At 38.3% G+C, this 20,808-nt stretch overlaps 1 pseudogene; it reads right to left on the reverse strand.

Annotated features, from left to right (window-relative positions):
• LOC149229564 (dolichyl-diphosphooligosaccharide--protein glycosyltransferase subunit 1B-like) overlaps nt 1-8,889 on the reverse strand; it is a 57,289-nt pseudogene extending 48,400 nt beyond the window's left edge.
• Nucleotides 8,890-20,808: the final 11,919 nt, after the last annotated feature.

The raw sequence follows: 20,808 nt of genomic DNA on the forward strand, positions 1-20,808 counted from the left end.
ATCCAGTTACAAAACAAATAGGGAACAACGAAATGATTAAGATAAAGAGAAACAAAAAATAAGAAGTCTTGAATTTGTATTAGTAACTGATCAAATTTGTAATTGTTGAGCACTTTATTTTCATTGTTGTCACAGTGAGACCAATGATTTGAAATGAGTATGAATATCATGGGGGTCCTATTGGTATTTGTTGTCACTATTTAAGAACCATCATAGTAGTGAAATAAGTGATGAATCCTTAAAAAATATTATTATGACTATGGTTGTTGGCTATCAAGGTCATTGTTGAGAAAATTCATAATTATCTTTGGTTTATTTCTTGAGTAAATCATTAGAGAACAACATGCAACCAGAGTAAGGCATTTTTTATAGAATATTAAGTTAAGTTCTCACATAATTGATGTAATCATAGTGGGTTCTTTATATTTACATCATAATAAAAACAAGATTTACCTATAACACACCCTCTTGCCCCCTACAATTATTCTCAGGTAGTGGAAGGTGTTACATCAAGCTAACCCAACTTCCATGGTCTTGTTATAGAAATGTGGTCTCAATATTCCCCAAATTCCAATTGTATCAAAGTAAAAAAATAAAATCCAACAACACAAATGTGCCTACCTCATTGACAACTTTGCAGAAATATAAATTTTACCTCAATGTGACACATGAATCAAAATTTATGAACTTTTAATATTCATCATTTAATACCTACCACACAATCTAGGTCTTACCACATAGGCAAGGTGCTTCCACGTAAGAAAGTTCCTACCACATGACACTTATGTAGTATCCACTTGGAATACACATAATTCATGCACATGGCACACAAGTTCCACTTGGTAATTCAACCATTTTCACCCTTCAAATACATATTTACACACGAAATATGGCAGAATTGTCGAACCTTAAAATCAACTAATTTGATCGCTTTGGTCTAGTAAGACCAAGATCCATTCAGGACTTCAACTACGATTCATAAACGTCAATGGCCCTAATCTCCTAACCCTCCATTCCCTCATGGGCCCCACCATTCGGGCCATCGCTACAATAATAAAAGTAGAAAGGTATTGAAATCCCAAGCGTCCCAAAACAATGAAATTCATTTAAAAACACTATATTTAATAATCTCATAGGTCCTTCCCCTAGTCCATTCCATCTAGTAAAAAAATATTAAGTTTTTTGAGTAAGAAAATAACTCTAGGGCCATGCCCCAAATTGAACTCATCTACTACAAATGAAACTCTAAGAAAATAAACATTGATTATAAGCATCATCATCAGTTCAATATGACAGAGACAATTAAATAGAAAATCTCATACTAATAATATTAATGATAAGCAACGGGTTCTGTCCTCAAATCAAACATAGGATTCTAACAAAAAATCCTTGTAATGGCCTAATGCTTAGGTTTTAAATTATGTTATGTGAATTGCTCATAGTTATCTCAGAAGCCAAAAAAAATAAAAAAATAAATAAATAAACATATAACTAATCTCAACAAGCAATTTACCACACTTATAGATGCACAAAATTTTAAAATACATTCATTCTTACACAAATAACTATTTAAAATAGTAATAAACAAAATAAACAACCTACTCCTCAACCCTTTTATCAATTATTCTTATTCTAAGTGCCTAGTTAAACAAGATGCACAAAGGGAATTTAAATATTTTTGTATATTAGTATAGAACATGTCTCAATGGGATTTGGACCAATCCTATAGCTTCATAAGATTGAACCTATTTGTTCACTGCACAAATAGCCCACTTTACACCATTAAATAATACTAAGATGTTTCAAACCAACATGCAACCAAAGCATCAAAACAATTATATTTACAGAGCCTTGCATATGCACATGGAATACATTATCTTGAACAACATAATCAAGAAATGTTTCTTATAGCTTGAAGAAAGAAATTCCATTTTAATCCAGAAGAAATTGAAGGTTTCTTTCCTGTTAATTTCATGCATCAATAAACTACAACTATGTGAGATTAGCACTGAGATGCACATGAATTACATAAAAATTCATTCATCATGTTCATAGATCAAAATTTAATAATACTTATCTAAAATTATATACTGATGAACGAAACTAAAGTTGGGACTTTCATTTTCCACCCAACCATAGACTAGTTGTAGCCAAAACATTCTTGCAATTGTCACCCCCAAGCGATATCCATGATTTAAGAGGTTTTTTCAAGAAACTTCATTGGGAATCCATGCAGATAAGTTTGGATTCCTGCCTAGAAATAAAATTCTATCTTCAAACTTCTCTAGGCATCAAAACACTAGCCCACAGCTTCCACAAACCAATGTAGTGAGCTACATTCCCTTAGCTTCAGTGGGATATACCAATGCTAAACATGCGCTCGAGTTGGCTAAGCTTGTTACATTAAAAAGATAATATTTTTCTCTCACTCAAACCTATTATACCAAATTTCTTTACTCAAAAGCCTCTCTTGTTGTTTGAGTTCCTTTTTATTTCGCTTGGAGTGAGGCTCCTCATGTCCCCTAGTTCTTATTTTTTTAGGATCATGGAACAACGTGGGTATTTTCTTGAAGATTCTCTCCTCTTAGTTTTCATATCAGTGTGTTCTATTTTTTGGTTTATGCTAGTTAGCACCACTCAATTCGATCACCCCCCTCATAATTTGGATATATGTCCCATCCTTTAGTTCATCAATTAAATTTACACTCATTGATAATCATAGTATAATTATGTTACAAAATTATGGTAACTATACTGCGGGTGTCACAAACCCTACTACCTTAATGGGAACATCATCCTCTATGTTCCAAGTAGTAAAATATTGAGACGAAACTAAGCTTTGTAATAACCTCTTACATCCACTTATTCAGTAAGGGAAAGATGGGAATCACACCGTTATATTCTTAGCCATATCCTAGGTAATTTCTTCATTTGGTATGAAAAGTATCCATTGTGCCTTTTCCTATTGGATTATTTTCTTTTCGAGTGAAATCTACTTCCAATGTCTAAGCATACCATCCATTGTGGTTCATATCCTCTCATCAACCTTGTCTCATTGCTTCACCAATCTATGCTTGTTTCTACTGAGTATGTACATGACATTTTTAAAACAAATTTGACTTGAGTTTCTCTTCCTTGTAGTCACACACCTCGAAATTTTAGGCATCCCCTTCTCTTCTTCCTAGTCCCTCACACAATCCATTCCTTGGCAAGGCTTCCTCATATAGGAAGAGTTCTCCCAACCAAGCCATCTGATTGCCTCACTTTAATAAACATGACACATTTGTCATAGGATATTTGATGGAAATCGATGCATATCATAGGTTTGTGGAACCATAACAATGTTTTATCTTATGAAATATTTCCCTACATTATGTTGTTGGGCCCTCAAATATCATCAAGCTACTATGGTTTACCTTGCATTTAGCCTGGTATGCTCATGCTAGTGATCAAATACTGATCCAGAACCTTAATTATAGCTCAAATTTAAAAGTGTTCAAATGAGTGTCAAACCCAAATGATCAGATAGATCTAGTATTTATGATTCTAGTGCCGTGAATGGTTCAAAAAATTGACTTCATATAAAGAAGTTATCACAATTTGAAAACATCCAATAAACTGCAAATTATGGACATTTGACCAAGATTAATTAGGTTTAAGCACTAATCCTTTCCTTAAAAGCTTTTCTTAAAATATGAATTAAGCATGTGGGTAGTATTTAGAAAGTGGAAACTGGTATCTCACGTGCCCTAAAGGTGGGAATCGGTATTCCTAAATTTCATGCGATTACCCTGGGCGACACGTAGCATAGGAGAATAGCTTTTCTCACGCACTCTCTACTTGATATCGATCATCCAAGAATATTCATGAGATTGGGAATTAGCCATTCGATTGGACGGGTCACATCGACGGTGGAGATCATCTAGGTTACTTGGTGAGCGAACGATGTTATAGCCGTTGGATAGAGCAGGATCGATCGACAATGGAGAATTCGTTATTTGGAATGATTTCGATGTATACATAACTACCGATTGCAAACGATTCACATGCGGTTGAAGGGTTGACCACGACTACCAACGTTATCCCTAATCATCACTTGAAACCCAGTCACATGCAGCTTCATGTTACCCAACCTCCAAATCTACGTGGGATTCTCCCTAAACGCTGGGGTTTATACAGCCTCATGTGCATGCCCAAATAGTTATGTTAATATTCATCTCCGACAGTTTAGTTTGGCGAACTGGAAAAAAAGGAGGATGTGCTAAATTTAACAGCAATTAAGTGTTGTTCAACAAAATTGGTGGAGTATCCCTAGGGGATATGGACTAAATTCACTCCAGGAGTAGTTTTCAACCAGAGAGAGTGAAACAAGAGGCTAGATTGGCTAATTGGGGCCTTATGAATCCAACAAAATAGTTTATAGGAACCAAGGAAGTCATCTTAATAGAGATTTTCATCTAGGGAAATTTTGGAGCTCAGGGCCACCAGGGGTTAGAGGCAGTTGTAGGAGCTACCAGTACTCATTCTCAGCAAACCAATAGTCATTCCTGACTGTAATGAGCCTTCTAAATCCATTGCAAGGATTTTTAGAAGTATTTTGAGACTTCTAAAGGCTAATATGCTACATGTAAGTTTCAGGCAACCGAGTGCCAACCGTGGAGGAAGGCCTAGTTTGGGGATGCAGTGCTCATTTTGAGCATATGATCAGTCTATTGTTGGTCTCTGCTATGTGCTAGAGATAGTAGAATATGTTTCGGTGATAGTTAAATAATTTTGAAGGAGTTAGTTCCATCAAGAAGCTCAGGGTAGCTTAGAGTACCAATTGAAGGAATCAAGTCTAAGGGAGATTAGATCTATTTTCAGAGTGATGACAGCCATGATAGGGATATAGATGGTATTGTAAGCCCATTGGTTGAGTTCAGTAACCTTTGGAGTTAAATGTGGAACTTGTAAAAGCAACTTTTCCTTAATCCCAAAGAGCCAAGTCAAGATGACAAAAGCTCAAGGAGATGTAGCCCATGATATTTGGGTAAACTCCTAGATTAAATTTGTTGTTATGCTTTGACATTTATTTGTTACATTATATGACTATTATATGTGTTTAATATCAGAGGAAACAAATGGAATTAAAGCACTTAAACACTTAAATACAAACAACATACACCTATCTCAAGTATTTAATTCAGAAAATGTCATATATAAGCTAAATAATTTATATGTCAAGCTTTGAGTGGGAGGTTCTTGTATAAATAACAAGTTGTTAAACCCCCATTTCAGATCAGGTGGTATCAGAGTAGGTTTCTTGATTGACAGAGCAAAAGGTTTCTTGTTTGACTTGAAAGGTGTTTAAACAATACAAAGAATTTGAATGTTTAATTGTTTGTAAACTGACTATTTCTTGAGTTTGCGAAGGAGAAGGGAAAGCCATTGATAGCTAAGTCCAGAAGAGGACAAGAAGGAAGAAGGGTTGAAGGAATTCTTCTTACCGAAAGGACCTCAAGGCAACACTTGAAATACATGAGTATTCATTTACAAAAGGATGCTTGAATAAGAGTTTGACTCTACAACCATTTAGTTCAGACATTTGTCAATAGATTTTGAAAGCTTTGTGAATTTTGGTTGAAGTTCATTTGCTCATTTTTATAATGAAAACATCTACAAGTGAGTTCTCAAAATCCTCCTCCTCCACAAGATTCTTTGATGAAGACATGCAACAACACTTGTTCATCATGATGGATATGGTGAAACAAATGGATGAAGATGAAAGGAAGAGCACAAAACTTCGAGAGTAATTGAATTCCATGAAGGAAGAGAAGCAATTTCTTTTTGAAAAGTTGGAAGAAATAGAGAGCCAACTTCATATTACAAATATGAACCTAGAAGGGATGCATGAGATGGAGACACAACTCCTTACTACCAAAGAATCCTTTGTCAAGAATCAATTTGAAGAAGAGGTAAGCAATTCTATTTTGTCTTCAATTTACTCTAAGAATGTTTAGGTTGGTTCTTTTGAAAAACATATAAGAGGTATAGGGTCCAAGTTGATCTAAAAAATCAGCTACGAAGGAAAAGGATTGGGAAAACATGCAGAAGGCATTGTTGAGCCAATAATGGTTGAGGAAATGCCTAAGTATTTGGGTCTTAGCTATGGGAAATCTTATGGAGAAATTTCTAAAGCAGCCACGAAGGCAATTGAAACAGTTCCTAGAAGGAGTTTCATTTTAGGTTGTCTACCTCAAGTTTGTAAAGATTGTACTCATGGGGAATGCAATTGTTTGAAACATACTTTACAATAAGGTGTTCATAATCATGCACTTGAACAAGAGAGTTGTCAAAGCTCTAAAATCATTGAAGAGAATGATGGTGTTCCAAAGGGAGCCAATTCTTCATTCGATTCACCTTATCATGAAGGAAACGAAGGTGAAAGAAAAAGGTATAAATCTGATTTCAATCATATTTCTTTTGATCATGTTAAGTGTTATCACTCAGGTTGTTTCCCTTGACTCCCAAGGGAATATGGCCAAGGTAACCACTAACCAATCTTTTAGCTGTAGGTCCTAGCCTACCTGTAATGAGAGAGGGCTCTCTCTGTATAATTTAGCTTTGTTTTTGAAGCATTTTTTAGGCTAGTTATGATGTACAGAGTTTTGTTTTGAATTTGGTTGGATGATAATTTCAAAATAGAACTGATATGCAGTTTTCAGAATAGATTAGACCATTGGGCAATGGAGTCAATGATGGTGCACTGTTGAAAGTATTTCCTGGGAAAAGGGTAATGCTACAGAGCCAGACATGAATCCATGGAACAATTCTTCAAATCTAGAATATGATGGCATGAAATCAGGGAATAAAAGGCAGCCAAGGATCTTTCACTATATTGATAGAGGGAAAATGTGGGAATATTATCTAGGAGCACTTAAGAATTCCTAAATAGCATTCATAATGACATAATGAATACAAACATGAGCAGTTAAGAATTCATATTTATGATTAATTCTGAAGAAAACACAGTTAACAACAGAAATTGAGCAGAGGGTGCATTCAAGCAAGTCCTCAGCTATTCTTCTTCTCTATTGCTAGGATAATGAAACATATATGTGGCTTAAGGAAACACAGAAATACAAAATGTGGTTTAGAATAACTTATTATTCCATTAAACAACAAAGGAATTCTGTAGCAGAACGCAGATCATCACTTTCACATCCAAATAGTGCAGAGACCATGAACTTACCTAGCCATTTGTATTAGAGAGTCTGAAAATTTACAACGTAGTGTCTTAGAGAGAAAATCACCAACCCCAAATACGTTCTATGGGGAGGTATATACACAAAAAATAGGATACAAAATATCTAGTTGATGAGTTAATAGCTCATAACTTCTTTGCCAACTCTTGAGGAATAGTAGTTGAAAGAGTAAATGTTGTAGTAAATATTAATGTATTAGCTGTCCATTATGTCAGAGAATTTTGAATTTTGTGAGCAACTGAGTCGGCTGGGACTACGCTTTTAAATCTGCGTTTTTTTCTTTTCGGGCATGTTGTCCCAGCTTTTTGTTGAGTCACTGCTCCCACTTGCTCTACTTGTTGTCTTCATGATGTGCCTGGTGCCTGCGTACTAAACTCCGTTGACCTGTAGATGACCTAAGGTTGACCAAAAAGAGAGAGGACCGAGATCACTTTGGAAAAATTTGCAGCATTGCTTGCCACTAATCTTCTTTAGGTAGTTGATGTCTTCGTATCTTTATCAATGTCTCATCTGCCTCGGTATACCTGTAAAAATTCAGTGGGACCTCAAACAAGTGATTGATTTCATGCTCAATGTAAAATAAATTTTCCAACTTATCATAAAGGCTCTATCCTGATGGAGGTCCTGTTTCTTCTAAGGTAATTGTTGATGCTGTGATTTGATTTGAGATAAAGTTACTCATCCTGGTGGCATACTGCTCACGGGTCAGCATTCTTCCAGTGCTGGTGAATAGGCTAGGAAATCCTTTGCCTTGCAATGATCCCATCCTCAGCTTATAATCATCTACCTCTGCTTGCATTTCCTTACACTTTCTCTCCAAACTTTGCACAAAATTTCTAAGGGTCAACACCTTTTTTGTTGTTAGAATAGTTTTTGTCATGTTACTGATGTCTAAGGCTGCTAACTCCTCTTTGGTTTGAGTGTTCAGGAAATGAATCATTCTGCTAGCCTACTCAGGCATATCTCCTAGTGCTGCTCTAGCCTTTCGACTCTCAATTTGGGCTAGGCCTATTAATTCAATCTGTTCATGCATAGTTCAGATTGATTTCCATTGACTAGTGATAGAGTGGTCAATATTGGTCCACAAAATCTTTTTTATTTCAGCTAGAGTCTTTTCTAAATTCAGCACCTTCTCCAAGGCCTTTATTTTGTTGTTAAGGGCCTTAATTTCCCTTGTCTTTTCAGCTACTGTTACCATGGACTTATTATATTTTCCTTCTAGATCTGCCAACTTTTCTTTAGCTTCTTTTATCTCTGTCACCTGAAGCTCTAGCTCCTTGACAACTTTCATCAATTCATCCATGCTCATGCTTGATTCAGGAGTTTTTGTTGTCGCTGCTGTAGCATCTGTAGCTGTTGTAGTTGCTGGAATAATAGGAGTGGTCACTACTGCTTGTGTAGGTGGAATAGTAACAATAGTTGGAACCGTTTGAGGTGGTTGGGTGGTCGACTCTCCCTGCTTTCCCTGTAGTGCTCTCTCCAACTCTCCCTCCATTTGAACTATTCTCTGGTTCATTTACATCAGCAGGTCCATTGTATCCTTACCTTCTTTCTCTTGCACCAGTTCTGCTGTTTGCGGGTGCATAGTCGAGGAGAGCCTCATTTTCTTTTTCAGAGCAGCAACATCATCCTCCTTTTTCTTCATTAAGGCCATGATAGCTTTGGGATTCTTAGGATCATGCCCCAGGTCCACAATAATGTCCTCCAATGTTTTAATTCTGTTGTCTTTGGCTGAGGAGGACATTCTTTCCAAATCCAGCTGAGTATTAGTGTTCTTCAAGGATTCCTTCAATTCATGGGCCAGTGTGGCCTTGTCTGCCAGTGTGACATAGACCATCTCCCTTGTTTGCTTATGTAACTCTATTTGATCCGTGGGGTGAATGTCCATGGCCAGGACCTCTAAATTTGTCTTGACATTGTCTGCAGCTGTCTGAGGTTGCTGAACCTTGGGCTTGAAGTGGCTAAGAATAATCTTTTCTTCTTTGATGTCATATGCTGCCATCAACCTTTCCTGCTTGGTAGGTGTTGCCTTAAGAAATTGGTCATACAATTGTACTCTTAATAGTTCATTTTGAGCCTTAATTTCTTTAAAGGTGGCTTTCATGCTAGCTGGCCTCTTACTTTGCTGTGTAGAGGAAGACACCTCCATGCCATGCTGTCTGTCTTGCTCTTGTTGGAAAGAGCTTGTAGTTGTTTGTTGACTTCCTTCTCTGTCTCTCCTTGGACTTCCAAGGATTTCCTCACTGACTTCCTCCTCAATTGGAGAATCAACCTTTTGCCTCTTGGCTTTGGGCTGCTGTGTAGACCCACTAGCAGGTGTGGAGTCTTCTCGGTCTCGTTTTCTGCCTATTTCCTCATGGGCAAGAGTCTGTAAACTAGGCACCTATGGTGCCTCTGTTTGCTGTGGAGGAGCCTGTCCTTGAGATTGTTCCATTGAAGTAGCAAGCTGCTCTGTGATCACTTCTTTCTCTACATCCATTACCTCTTTCCTTTTTGTTGTACCTGTTGCTAATGTAGATGGTCCCTGGGAGGCTTATGTGGCTGCAGTAGCATATGTGCCTTCTCCAATTTGGTGTGGCAACTTGAATGTTACCTGGTTAAATTTGCCGAGGGGAATTGAGCCAGTTCAATGGTGAGCAATGGCGTCGAATCTGCAGGTGGTGGCGGCTCAATTGTTTGAATTCGAATTCTGGAGGTAAAATGGCACAAAACAGGGTGCGTAGCTCTCCAACACGACCAATAACAATGAGTTAAAACAGTCGAAACATACGTTTTTTAATAAAAATTTGGACTTTTAGCACTTTTGGCGCTTTTCCGCGATGACATCATCGGCGGGTCCCGGGTATGGCAGGGTGACGTGGCATCTAACACGGGTGCCGATGTGGTGGTGACACGATGGCAAGGTGTGGATGCAGGTGGACGAAGTGGAAATGATGTGGAGCAGCGGCGGGGATGCGGTGGTGACGTCACAGATGATGTGGTTGCTGATGACACGGGATGGAGGGTGGTATCCGGTTTTCCCCGCACTACCTTTGAACATAGGCGGTATTTGGGGAGGGGCCTCCGAACACGCCGGGAGATCGACATGTGCTGGGGGTATGGTAGGGAAACCACCCATCCCCCGGACGTTAACCTCCGGCGGATTGGGGGCTCAAAACGACCGCCCACCGTTGATTCATCGCTTATCAGATCGGACGGATGACGGTAAAGGCGAGGTGATAGGGGGTTAGGGAAGGGACCCGCCCAATATATTAAAATAATCACGCGCCGGGGAGGGTCAAAAACTTTGGAAATGTGGGTTTTGTGGGTTAGGTGCGCCGGTAGTGTTTAATGTTTAAATAAACATTTAAACCAAGACTTTTAAACAATGAGCACGAAAGGGTAGAATGGCAAAGTTTATGGTAAAGGGGTGGGGAAATATGTTATTAATTTAACCAAATGTTAATTTAACTCCAGGTTAGAACGCGGAAGGGTTAATAGTAGTCCTAGATGGACTATTATTTCCCAAGACTGTATTATATGGCTATAATGCCATAGGGTGGGATATTTAATATTTTTTCGAATTTTATATAGTTTTTTGTAGCGATAGGGGTGGGAAAGTAGTTAGGGAGCTATACAATAGAATCAGAAGTTAATATGGGTTTGTGAGGTGAAAAAGCAGGGAAGAGGCTAAGTTTATGGAATGAAATTTAGACATAAGAAGTGAATGGAATGTGGAGGAGTGTTTTTACAAAAGAAATGTGGCTTCTCTTTATTGAAGGAAGTCAAAACTTGACTTAGTATTTTACAAAATGAAGTGCAAGCAGGACTTGTTGGGAAGATCCCAAAGTCCTCAAGGGGGTGTTAGTAAAAAACTTTGAGGGGGAGGTGAAAGGGAGTTAGACATGCCTCGCTTGAGCTGCTCCAAAGGAAAATTGCCTCATACTTGTGATCTGAATGGATATAACACTTGAAAACATAAAATGGATCACAATTCCTCATTATGCCACCACAAAACTACTTACCCGGCCTACTTACCTACCATTTTATCTTCTTTTTGGTTTGGGTGCACTTGAACTAGCAAACCCAGCTTTTCAACTTTTATTTTTGGTGTCCTCCTATCTAAATCTGCCCTTATAGCTTCCAAGGGCTCAGATTAAGCTGTTGAGTGCCCTTGCTTCTCTACCTAGCTAATAATCTACCAAGATTAAACAGTTTGGACAGACATTTATTCTCTATCTCTACAACAAGAAATTTAAACCTAGGGAAGCTAGGATTAAGCTGTTTGGCCTTCCCTTGACTGAGAAATCCTTCAAAAATGGAACCTTTGCAGCATGGAAAAGATGAACTTTTTTGGCACTTCCACTGTCAATCATGAAAAGTGACACCTATTGCAATAGGAGGCTAACAGTGGCTCCACTTGGGGATGGATTTTCCTCGTGAAAAGTCAAGAAGAGTAGGTCAGATTGCCTTGATCTTCAACTATTTGTTGTATTCTGAAAACTTCCCTTTGCTGGCTACTTTATTTATGAACATGACAGCATACTTGAAGAGCTTAGGTCCTTCACTTCGGGCTTCAACTGCAGAAAGCTTGCTATCCAAACAAAAAATTGAAATCCTACCTACCTACTCTAATCAGTGCTTTCTTTGCTGGTTAGGTGAAATGAAATAGCCAATGCAGCCACTTAAGCATTATAAACATCAATGTCCTTTGCTGCTTGTGCTTTCTTGTACTTGAAATGGAGATCTTGCAATCCGATGTAGCTTTGTTAACATTTGAGAAGATCAGAAAAGTCTTGATCTCCTTTACTGAATCTAAACACTGTACACAAGGGTCCTGCAACATATGTACACAATTGCTGAGCTGAATTAAAGAGTTGTACAAAGTTTTGGGATGACTATCATGCCTTTGAATTGGGAAATCACCAGCATCTTGATTATGAGCCTTACGGCCTACTAATGGAGAAGAGCACTGATTTATTTCATCACTTAGCCTGCCATCTAATGGATCATACAAAACATGGAATGATACTTGCAACTCATTACAAACAAGCTCATATGGGACTTGACAGATTTGCACATGCTGCTCCTCCTTTTCTTTATATAACTCAGAAGATTCAAAACCAAGCAGCGGGGAATCATCTGGCTTCTTGATCATATGTTGTTGCTTCCGAGTCTTCTTCTTCAATCTGACATTCAATGGCACTTTGGGGCTGCACAACTAGAGGTAATTCATTATGAGCAAGGATTTGACTCTCCTCTAGATGGTCAGTATCAAAGCATGATGAGACTTGATTATTAACTGCATGATAATTCTCCCTAATAAACTGAAAATATTCGAAAAAAAGGGCAAAGTTCCTTTGCTGAAATCAAAATTCTCTGCATTTTCCTCCTTTTATTCATAGTTGAAATGAGCAAGTTGATCACTGGGTTCAGGCTACTAAACTTGAACTCTGCGTTCTCCCAAAATAGCTTCTAATTCCCGTGCAAGGTTAATTTGGATTTGAGGCACAAAATCTTCATCATATTGACGATATTTGGGCAGACAACTGAAAGAAGAAAAACAATTATATTCATACAATAGATTGGGAGATTAATCCATATATTGCTCAGAAACTAAAGTTTCATATTTGAAAGTAGTTCTTCTCTCAGCTCTTGCTCTGTTTCGTTTGGCAATCAGGTTTGCCTCCACACTAATAGCTATATTCTGCATGTCTGCTAAGGTTTGAGAGGCTCTTTCCCTCAATTGATATGCCATGTCCGAATCAAATCCATCAGGGAATTTGTATAAATCTAGATCAGGTGGATGTCTAAGGTTTTGTGGAATAGCGTTGTAAACATTGTTAAACCTGGCACAATAGTCTAAGACAGCTTCTTGAGGGCCTCTTTTGATAGTTTCATATTCAACTAGAATGTGCAGTGGATCTTTCCTTTTCTCCCATCTGTTAAGAAATGTTTGGTACAGGGCCTCTGGGTCAGCTATGGAATTTGCAGGAAGAGCTCTAAACCACGGCCTTACATCTCCAATTAAACTTTGGACAAAAATTTTCATTCTTATAGCATCATCATCTATTTCATAAATCTCAAAATAGTCCTACATTTTTTTGGTGTGTTGCAGGGCCGTGCAAGAACCAGTACCATCAAAATATGTGATTTTGGTTTGATAATCCTGACGCATAGCCCCTAGATTTGCAGGTAACTGTAAAGGTGCATAACGATTCGCCATATGTGCCGGGATAAATGGAAAGTTGGAAGAAACAGAACAGCTGGGATGGAAGAGGAAATAATAGAAGGAGTTGGAATATAGCTTTTCTGAACTGTTTTAGAGGAAACTTAAAGATTTTCTCTTTCAGGTTCGTTCCTCTAGTGGAGTCTTGATTAAAAAAAAGATGTGGAGTCGCCAGGTGGATGATTTAACCTTTGTGTGTCTGATCCCTATCCACCATCACAGATCAGAACTAAATGTGAAAATAACTATGAAGAAAAGTTTGGCTTTCTCCAGAAAACAAGATACTTTTTTGGAATTTTTATGATTATTTTGATTTTTTGTGATTTTCCAAAACAGATGAAGGATTTTATTCAAGAGGCAAACTGATCAAATACTTGGATTTGCAGTAATAAACAAAATGATTCAAATCCCCAACGGAGTTGCCAATGATGTTATCACTCAGGTTGTTCCCTTTGACTCCTAAGGGAATATGGCTGAGGTAACCACTAACCAATCTTTTAGCTGCAGGTCCTAGCCTACCTGCAACCAGAGAGGGCTCTCTCTATATAATTTAGCTTTGTTTTTGAAGTATTTTTTAGGCTAGTAATGATGTACAGGGTTCTGTTTTGAATTTGGTTGGATGATAATTTCAAAATAGAACTGATATACAATTTTCAGAATAGCATAGACCATTGGGAAATGGAGTCAATGATGGTGCACTGCTGAAAGTATTTCTTGGGAAAAAGGTAATGCTACAGAGCCAGACAGGCATCCATGGAACAATTCTTCAAATCTGGAATATGATGGCATGAAATCAGGGAATGAAAGGCAGCCAAGGATCTTTCACTATACTGATAGAGGGAAAATGTGGGAATATTATCTAGGAGCACTTAAGAATTCCTAAACAGCATTCATAATGAGAGAATCAATACAAACATGAGCAGTTAAGAATTCATATTTATGATTAATTCTGAAGAAAACACAGTTAACAACAGAGATTGAGCAGAGGGTGCATTCAAGCAAGTCCTCAGCTATTCTTCTTCTCTATTGCTAAGATAATGAAACATATATGTGAATTAAGCAAACACAGAAAGACAAAACGTGGTTTAGAATAACTTATTGTTCCATTAAACAACACAGGAATTCTGTAGCAGAACGCAGATCATCACTTTCACATCCAAACAGTGCAGAGACCATGAACTTTCCCAGCCATTTGTATTAGAGAGTCTGAAAATTTACAATGCAGTGTCTTAGAGAGAAAATCACCAACCCCAAATACGTTCTGTGGGGAGGTATATATACAAAAAATAAGATACAAAATATCTAGTTGATGAGTTAATAGCTCATAACTTCTTTGCCAACTCTTGAGGAATAGTAGCTGAAAGAGTAAATGTTGTAGTAAATATTAATGTATTAGCTGTCCATTCTGTCAGAGAATTTTGACTTTTGTGACCAACTGTGTCGGCTGGGGCTACACTTTTAAATCTGCATTTTTTCTTTTCGGGCTTGTTGTCCCAACCTTTTGCCGAGTCACTGCTCCCACTTGCTCTGCATGGTTCCTTCATGCTGTGCCTGGTGCCTGCGTACTCAACTCTGTTGACCTGTAGATGACCTGAGGTTGACCAAAAAGAGAAAGGACCAAGATCACTTTGGCAAAATTTCCAGCATTGCTTACCACCAATCTTCTTTAGGCAGTTGATGTCTTCGTATCTTTATCAATGTCTCATCTACCTCGGTATACCTGTAAAAGTTGGGTGGGACCTCAAACAAGTGATTCATTTCATGCTCAATGTAAAATAAATTTTGCATCTTATCATAAAGGCTTTGTCCTAATGGAGGTCCTGTTTCTTCTGAGGTACTTGTGGATGCTGTGATCTGATTTGAAATAAAGTTACTCATCATGGTGGCATACTGTTCACGGGTCAGCAGTCTTCCAGCACTGCTCGATAGGCTAGGCAATCCTTTGCCTTGCAATGCTCCCATCCTCAGCTTGTAATCATCTACCTCTGCTTGCATTTCCTGACACTTTCTCTCCAAACTTTGCACAAAATTTCTAAGGGTCAGCACCTTTTTTGTTGTTAGAAAAATTTCAGTCGTGTTACTAATGTCTAAGGCTACTAACTCCTCTTTGGTGTGAGTGTTCAGGAAATGAATAATTCTGCTAGACTGCACAGGCATATCTCCCAATGCTGCTCTAGCCTTTTCACTCTCAATTTGGGCTAGGCCTATTAATTCAATCTGTTCATGCACAGTTCGGATTGATTTCCATTGACTAGTGATAGAGTGGTCAATTTTGGTCCACAAAATCTTTTTTATTTCAGGTAGAGTCTTTTCTAAATTCAGCTCCTTCTCCAAGGCCTTTATTTTGTCATTCAAGGCCTTAATTTCGCTTGTCTTTTCAGCTACTGTTACCTTAGACTTATCATATTTTCCTTCTAGATCGGCCAACTTTTCTTTGGATTCTTTTATCTCTATCACCTAAAGATCTAGCTCCTTGACAGCTTTCATCAATTCATCCATGCTCATGCTTGATTCAGGAGCTGTTTTTGTCGCTGTTGTAGCATCTGTAGCTATTGTAGTTGTTGGAATAATAGGAGGGGTCACTGCTGCTTGTGTAGGTGGAGTAGTAACAATAGTTGGAACCGTTTGAGGTGGCTGGGAGGTCGACTTTCCCTGCTTGCCCTGTAGTGCTCTCTCCAACTCTCCTTCCATTTGAACTATTCTCTGGTTCATTTGCATCAGCGGGTCCATTGTATCCTCAGCTTCTTTCTCTTGCACAAGTTCTACTATTTATGGGTGCATAGTCGAGGAGAGCCTCATTTGCTTTTTTAGAGCAGCAATATCATCCTCCTTTTTCTTCATTAGGGCCTTGATAGCTTTGGGATTCTTAGGATCATGCCCCAGGTCCACAATAATGTCCTCCAATGTTTCTATTCTTTTGTCTTTGGCTGAGGAGGACATTCTTTCCAAATCCAGCTGAGTATTAGTGTTCTTCAAGGATTCCTTCAATTCATGGGCCAGTGTGGCCTTGTCTACCAGTGTAGCATAGACCATCTCCCCTGTTTGCTTATGTAACTCTATTTGATCCATGGGGTTAATTTCCTTGGCCAAGACCTCTAAATTTGTCTTGATATAGTCTGCAGTAGTCTGAGGCCGTTGAACCTTGGGCTTGAAGTGGCTGATAATCATCTTTTCTTCTTTGATGTCATATGTTGCCATCAACCTTTCCTGCTTGGCAGGTGGTGCCTTAAGAAATTGGTCATGCAATTGTACTCTTAATAGTTCATTTTGAGCCTTAATTTCTTTAAAGCTGACTTTCATGCTAGCTGGCCTGTTACTTTGCTGTGTAGAGGAAGACACCTCCATGTCATGCTGTCTGTCTTGCTCTTGTTGGAAAGAGCTTGTAGGTGTTTGTTGACTTCCTTCTTTGTCTCTCCTTAGACTTCCAATGATTTCCTCACTGACTTCCTCCTCAATTGGAGAATCAACCTTTTTCCTCTTGGCTTTGGGCTGCTGCGTAGACCCACTAGCAGGTGTTGAGCCTTCTCGGTCTCATTTTCTGCCTGTTTCCTCATGGGCAGGAGCCTGTCCTTGAGATTGTTCCATTGAAGTAGCAGGCTGCTCTGCGATCACTTCTTGCTCTGCATCCATTAAAATAATCACGCACAATACATTAAAATAATCACGCACCGGGGAGGGTCAAAAACTTTGGAAATGTGGGTTTTGCGGGTTAGGTGCGCTGGTAGTGTTTAATGTTTAAATAAGAATGAGCGTGAAAGGGTAGAATGGCAATGTTTATGGTGAAGGGGTGGGGAAAGAGGTTATTAATCTTAACCAAATGTTAAGTTAACTCTAGGTTAGAACGCGGAAGGGTTAATAGTAGTCCCAGATGGATTATTATTTCCCAAGACTGTATTATATGGCTATAATGCCATAGGGTGGGATATTTAATATTTTTTGGAATTTTATATAGTTTTTTGTAGCAATAGGGGTGGGAAAGTAGTTAGGGAGCTATACAATAGAATTAGAAGTTAATATGGGTTTGTGAGGTGAAAAAGCAGGGAAGAGGCTAATTTTATGGAATGAAACTTAGACATAAGAAGTGAATGGAATGTGGAGGAGTGTTTTTACACAAGAAGTGTGGCTTCTCTTTATTGAAGGAAGTCAAAACTTGACTTAGTATTTTACAAAATGAAGTGCAAGCAGGACTTGTTGGGAAGATCCCAAAGTCCTCAAGGGGGTGTTAGTAAAAAACTTTGAGGGGGAGGTGAAACGGAGTTAGACATGCCTCGCTTGAGCTGCTCCAAAGGAAAATTGCCTCATACTTTTGATCTGAATGGATATAACACTTGAAAACATAAAATGGATCACAATTCCTCATTCTGCCACCACAAAACTGCTTACCCGACCTACCTACCTAACATTTTCTCTTCTTTTTGGTTTAGGTTCACTTGAACTAGCAAACCCAGCTTTTCAACTTTTCTTTTTGGTGTCCTCCTATCTAAATCTGCCCTTATAGCTTCCAGGGTCTCAGATTAAGCTGTTGAGCGCCCTTGCTTCTCTACCTAGCTAATAATCTGCCAAGATTAAAGAGTTGGGACATATATTTATTCTCTATCTATACAACAAGCAATTTAAACCTAGGGAAGCCAAGATTACGCTGTTTGGCCTTCCCTTGACTGAGAAATCCTTCAAAAATGGAACCTTTGCAGCATGGAAAAGATGAAAATTTTTGGCACTTCCACTGTCAATCATGAAAAATGACACCTATTGCAATAGGAGGCTAACATTAAGCATGGTAACTTTCCAGATAAGCATTGGAAAAAAATTGCATGTTCCTTTTTTTTATTTGGTTAACCATAGTGCTTCTAGATGTTGGAAGAAAATGGCCACATGCAAGAAACTTTTGAAGAAAAGGAGGCAGGAAGCCAAAGGTCCATTGGACAAGGAAAATTATTCTCTAAAGAGGAAGAACATGTGTTGCACTTATTGCCATAAGCAAGGACATATTTCTAAACATTGTTGGATTTTGAATCCAACAATGCTTCCACGAAATTTGAAGAAGGTGGAAAAAGAGAATGGCAAGAATGGAAAGGAAGTTTCCATAATTGATGTGTTTCAGGATGATTTATATGTTGATGTCGCTGAGAAGTTAAAGCAAACACCTCTGATGTGGATTGGTAAGAAATGGTTAGAGTTCTTATCCAATTAAATTTGCATGTCTTTTGATTTGATACATTTCTTTTCCAATGGAATGCAAGTTTAAGTGTTTTACCAAAAAGGTGAATGGAAAAGTTGAGTATGATAATCGCTTTATTGCAGCAAAACTATATTAATTTCAACTTTGTAAGTACATTTTCATATGATTGGGGATCTTTTACTTATGATTGTTCTTGAGAGAAAGTTGAAGAATGGAATACATGCATGAGAATGGTATGTATAACAAAGAAATGTTGATGATTTCCTTGTATTTGAACATGTATGTGTAATTGACTTGATGGTCAATTGCTTTGTTTAAATATGCATGCAATGTCATATCGACTTGAAAATTTTGATTCTGTCCCCACGATTGAAAAAGGGAGGTAATGATGAGGTGTTTCACGAGAGGTGGAATTATTTCTACTTTGATAAAGAATCATCAAGTTCTTTTTTGTACATGCTTGACTTGGAAAGTGAGCTATTTGAATATGGCAAGTTTTTGTCGGCTTGTGGTTTAGTTGATCACTTGTATACAAGATGTAAAGACATGATGATGATTCACATGATGTGAAATTTTTTTCTTTTCATGGAGCAAGAGTTTACATCGTCAAGTTATTTCTTTTATTTTGTTGTTTTTGATAATATGTCAAAAGAAGATTTGCAGGAGGAAAAGTTGCCATAAAAGTGGCTTGGTAAGAAGTGGTTTGACTTCTTGACCCAGTAAAACTTACTTCATTGGTATGTATGAAAATTTCAGTTAAGCATGAATATATTTCTGATGTAATCTAATGTTTGTTTCAGCCACCTTGGGTCAATGATCGAGGAAGCGATGTTCAACTACCTTCTATAAACTTATCAACAAAAACTTTGAATGAGTTCAAGGAAAACAATTCTTAATAAGAGGACAAGTGCATCCAGGAAGGGAAGTGTCGACTACCTTCCAGTTTTGGTTCAAAGGCACTAGCCATGTAAGGCAAGTGTATGGAGGCTAAAGGAAGAGGTTGTTGTACTCTCATCTACTATACAAATCAGTATATTAGCCTTTTAGGGTCCAAAAGATTCCCAATGGGCAGGAGTGATCAGATACTCATCCAGGACCTTAATGATAGCTCAAATTTCAAAGTTCTCAAAAAAGTGTCAAACCTCTATGACTTGATAGATCTCATCTTTCAGTTTTCGGTGCTATGAACAGTTTGAAAAACCAACACTCTATGAAGAAGTTATCGCATTTTGAAAAATTCCATTAAACTGCAAATTATGGACATTTGACCAAGATTAATTTGGTTTAAGTGCTAAACCTTTCATTAAGTGCCTTTCTTAAAATAAGAATTAAGCACGTGGACAGTATTCAGAAAGTGGAAACTGGTATCTCACATGCCCTAAATGTGGGAAGCAGTATTCCTAAATTTCACGCGATTACCCTTAGCGGGTGATAGGAAGCATGGGAGAACTGCTTTTCTCGCGCACTCTCGACTGGATATAGCTTGTGCAAGAATCTGCACGAGATTGTGTGATGGCCGTTCAATTCGATGGCTCACATCAATGGTCGATATTGCAAGTTAGTTGGTGAGCGGACGACGTGATAGCCATTAGATCGAGCGGGATAGATCAATGGTAGACGTTCCATGTTTTGGAATGCTTCGGATGTATACGTAGCTTCCAGTTGCTAATGATTCACATTCAGTTGAAGGATTGGCCATGACTGCCAATGTTGTCCCTAACCATTGCTTGAAACCGAGTCACATGCAACTGCATGTTACCTGACCGCCAGATCTACGTGGGATTCTCCTTAACTGCTGGGGCTTATAATGCCTCATATGCATGCCCAAACATTCATGTTAATAGTCACCTCTGATGGTTTTTTTTGGCAGAGTGGAAAAAAAGTGGATATGCTAAATTTAACTAGATTTAAGTGGAGTTCACAAAAATTGGTGGAGTATCCCTAGGGGATATGGGCTAAGTGCACTCCAGGAGTATTTTTCAACCAAATAGAGTGAAACAAGAGGCTAGCAAGGCTAATTGGAGCCTTCTGAAGCCAGTGAAATACTGTAGAGAAGCCGAGGAAGTCATCTTCATAGAGATTTTCATCCAGGAATATTTTGGAGCTTAGGGCCACTAGGGGCTGGAGGTAATTGTAGGAGTTACCAGTACCCATTCTCAGCAAACCAATAGCCATTC

The sequence above is a fragment of the Pinus tabuliformis genome, chromosome J (assembly GCF_031772625.1).
Source record: "Pinus tabuliformis cultivar Carrire ecotype Pingquan chromosome J, CPIR1, whole genome shotgun sequence".
Taxonomy (NCBI): Eukaryota; Viridiplantae; Streptophyta; class Pinopsida; order Pinales; family Pinaceae; genus Pinus; species Pinus tabuliformis.